General features: G+C 46.6%; 1 long non-coding RNA gene across 1 annotated transcript; it reads right to left on the bottom strand.

Annotated features, from left to right (window-relative positions):
• Positions 1–713: 713 nt before the first annotated feature.
• Positions 714–3,647, bottom strand: LOC134017469 (uncharacterized). The gene is made up of 3 exons (XR_009929755.1): positions 3,305–3,647; positions 1,842–2,609; positions 714–1,014 (listed from the first exon to the last, which is right to left on the bottom strand). It is a non-coding gene; the product is annotated as an uncharacterized LOC134017469 (long non-coding RNA).
• Between the last annotated feature and the right edge of the window lie 590 nt (positions 3,648–4,237).

Below are 4,237 nucleotides of genomic sequence, written 5' to 3'. Positions count from 1 at the left end.
CTGACTTTTTTCCTTTTCCTTTGTCATTTGTTTGTGGGCTAACACATAAGTTCTCACCGAGTTTGTCGTCTTCCCCCGAGATGAATAACTTGCTGGTCTTTTGCATCGGGGATGAATAGGAGTCTCCATGGGCAAGTAAAGAAGAAACATGGTTTGTAATGTGAAGAGTCGAGTGCTATTATTTAGCTCATTTTTTTTATGGCTTTTATGTTTGACCGTGTCTTGTTGAGTTGGAACCTTGTTTTGGATTCTTAGGTTAAAAAGGAAATAATGGGAGAAAACACAGCTACGTCACCAAGACAAATCGGTTGCACATAGACTAAGGATTCAACTTTAATTTGTGATTTTGTTTTGTTTCTAATACTGATGTAAATTTACACTATTTATAAATGCATATTTATTGCTTGAAGATATTTGTTGATGGAATGCTGTAATTTTTTCCAGAGTACCTGCCATTGAATTTGAAGGAATTGTGTTGTTTTGCACACAGACCCTCTTACGTTTTCTATATGAATAAAATTGCTTAGCAAGCATTGTACAGAGATCTTCTTTGAAATTGTTTTATTGTTTGAAGGATGTTTTATGCGTCAATAAACAAAAGTTGTCTTTATTTAAATTTGAACCGTTAGTGTGTTATCTATAGGTTTTCTATCTCACCATGGGTCTGTACCATTATCAGTGAAACGATATGAACTGACTCATCACACATTAGTGCACACAGTAGAGACACTCTTATTCTTACACTAGCTCCATTGGTTGAGTCACTGGGTTTCGTCCAGTCTCTGGAAGGGATGACCAACCTACTGGGCCGGCCCCAGGTCAGTAATACTGGTTGTATCACTCAGGTAGTTCACTCAGGGAACCTGTGAGCCAGCCGAGGGCTGCAGAGCCCCGGGCCCTCCACCCGGGCGCTCCACCCAGGCGCTCCACCAGGGCTTGTACCACTCCCAGGATCCTCCAGGCAGGGTGGGGTCGGCACAGCCAGCAGCAGGAGAATCGTCACCTATCCCCTTCCTGTGATGAATAAAAACATAAGCAGTAGTTAAAAGCCCAGTCTAGTAGAAAGCAGGTGTGAGAGGTTGCGATGGTAGGGGGAGAGATGGTGGGGTGTCCTGGTACCTTGGTGATCTGCTGAACGAGGTGGTGGTATCTGGTGGCTGTACAGGGGTTAGCTCTTAGAACCCAACAACTTTCCCAAATGCTGACTCACTAGGTACCTATTATATGAACTTTGTAAACAAATAACTCCCAGATCACACTGTGCCACCAACCACAACACAGACCCGACGCCTCATTAGGCGATGTCTGTCTTTCTGTGATACTGCAGCCTCCAAGGGTGGTTCGAAAAACCCGGGATATTCCAAATGGCAGCCTTTGAACCTGCCGCGCACTCTCTCTGTTTATGTCTGGTATTTATCTCCAGCCAGGCTTTTTTCATCTGATCTGTTTGTAGCCATTTAGTTTCATCATTGAGGCCTCTCGATTTTTGTTGTTGTGTAGTAACTGTAATTACTGGTATTGCAGCACATGCTGTGTGACAGGAAGTGGTTCTGATTGGCCTCCCTGCTAAAGGTACACGCTGCCTAAAGCAGCCCTGATATCATCTCAAAAAGAGGAAGTTTCTCAATCAACAGTTGATGAAAGAGGAACAGAATGTTCTGCCATGAGGGGTTATAATAACTTTAATAATGTCATCCGAATCACAGTCAAAATAGCAGAGCTACTTGATTACAATGGTCAATCCCACAGACACATAAACCTCATGTTTACAGATGTGGAATGAATGGTTGTATGTGTGTATGTGTGTCAATGATAGCATGTTATCATTATCACGGACTCACCATGCTCCAGGTCCATGACTCCTGTGGTACTGGCGTCTGTGGGCTTGCCGCCGTGCCGTCCTCCTGTAGCCCAAACATGCTCTCCTCTATCTGGGTGGAGAGCTGCCATCGGAGCAGATGGCTAACCCAGATCTTGGTGAGCTGGAGCAGCTGGAAGGCTGCAGCTGCCCCTCTGCTCCCACAGAGGATCCACACAGGCGTCGGACGCCTGGAGCTCGCCCGCACCGTCAACCTCCCGCATGAGACGTCGGAGCAGGGGAAAGGCCAGGCCTTCGTCCCTGGGAACATCTGGGATGCATGTGAAACAAGGGGAGGAGGTGACAGCCCTACCTGCACCATGAGAGGATTTTGATTCATAGCTAAGGTGTAGAGGTGGCGCAGTGTTTCAGCACAGCAGGGGTGGCCACAAGAACTTGGGGGACAGGGAGAGCGGAGGAGACGTTTAGGTTCCATGGAAAAAATACATTGTACCAAGTATGGTTTAGGTGGTACAGACTTGTACCGTGTGTGTCTGCAGAAGATAGATGTCTCTCCAGGTGTGGAAACGGGGTGTGGCTCTGAGGATTGTCCCTCAAAGCTGTAAGGCCCCTGTGTGCCCACAGAGCGACAGAGGGAGCGGTCAGACAGCAAGTGCTTCTGGGGAGAGAAAAGGAATAACAGCACCTCTGGTCCCAGCGCAGCCTGGGCTCAGCCTCTGTCGGGTTTCACAGGAAACTCTGTTGATCATCCAATGGGTGAGTGAGCTCTGGAGACACCCACCAATCAAACCTAAGGATGGAAATGTGGACATGAATGTGACTCGAGACACTAGAGTTGCTTCGAGAACATTCGGCTGTCTTTAAAAAAAACCCTCTAGTCTCTCCTTAGAGTGGTGTTTCCCACGTTGTAGTCACGCTTTTATGTATCTATAACTTGTCGCCCTCCTGTGTAACGTCCGTTTGAAACAATGGAAGAGGAAATGACATATTTGGAATGTTTGACATGTGACAGTTGTTCTTAGGTAATGGGTGTTTTTACTGGACACACCACGTTTGTCTTTGAGAAATACTCTTTATTAAAAACTGGTTCAACGTCAAGATGCTGACCAATTCCACTGTCGCATATTTACATTGGAAGAGGAACCATATATTACCTCAGGTTTACAGTAGGTGCTAAAAAACTGGATTGTGAGGCAGGGAATAATCCTAAACATTGAAAGGGGAAACAGTTAAGATAGTAACCATACAGTTGCCTTGCTCAGCCTCACTGATGTGCAATGAATAAGAGATTGAAATGAATCACGCATCTTTGTTTTAAGAAGATTATGCTGACGCATCTCTATTAAGTACACCTTTACATATGGGTTTCTTGTAAAAAAAAGAAGAAGAGAGATATAGGGCTAACCCTAACCCTAACCCTATAATATCTATACAAAGTATATGTGTGTGTAGATACTGTATGTATGTTGAGAGAGATGGACTTACCTGACATGGTCCATGAAAAGCTTCTTGCAGACAAAGGCGCCTTCATTGGCATTACGTTCATCCAGTCCCAGTAAGGCTCTTCTCAGGATAAGGGGCCTCTGCCGGGCTGCACTGGAGGGATACTCTGCATCCAGGACCTCCAGAGACCATCCTGACAGCCCACCACATGCCATCCTCAACACGTATCTTCAAATTCTCCTAGCTTCCCCCACAATCCTCTGCCATGGACACAACAAGTTCATGCCGGGCCGGCTCAAAGTCGGGACACACTCACTCACCCCACAGTCATTGTTGCTCATCCACACTCACCCATGTGTCCAGTTACCTGAGAAATGTATGTGCATTCTTTAACACAGTATCGTAAAACACATGCAGATGTACACAGGCTGACAGCAACAGACTCACCCTCCAGGCAAACCAGACATTTTAGCCCCCCATCCACCCACACATCCACCCCCCCCCCCACACACACACACACACACACACCCACACACATCATTCTCTGTCTCTATGTCCTGCTTTAACCCCCCCCCCCTCCCATAGCACGAGCAATTCAGTGGGAAACAAATGGAGGATGTAGATAACTCGGTTGTCATGGACACGTTTCCTCTGGCCTCAGGCTCTGCTGCAACCCTGAGCTGGGGGTCCCAGGCACCGTCCATTCCCCCCTGACCCAGCCAATAGCAGGCCCCGATGCTGCGGTGGTCTAAAAGGCAGGATGTCCTGGAAACGTCTCAGAGGTAAGGGTTATAAAGGCTGCCATGTTGAACAGAGACACCGCAATAACCGACCACAGGATCATCACATACTTGGATATAGCCAATTGCAGTATTGGAATTAGCCTTTTATACAGGGTATCAGGGGGCCAATCGTAAAACAGTGTAGCATGAGTTTTGATGTCTTATGTCATAATACAAGTCCTAGTGTAGCCTA

Source organism: Osmerus eperlanus, chromosome 3 (genome assembly GCF_963692335.1).
Source record: "Osmerus eperlanus chromosome 3, fOsmEpe2.1, whole genome shotgun sequence".
Lineage (NCBI taxonomy): Eukaryota > Metazoa > Chordata > Actinopteri > Osmeriformes > Osmeridae > Osmerus > Osmerus eperlanus.
This window is presented reverse-complemented; position numbering and strand designations above follow the sequence as displayed.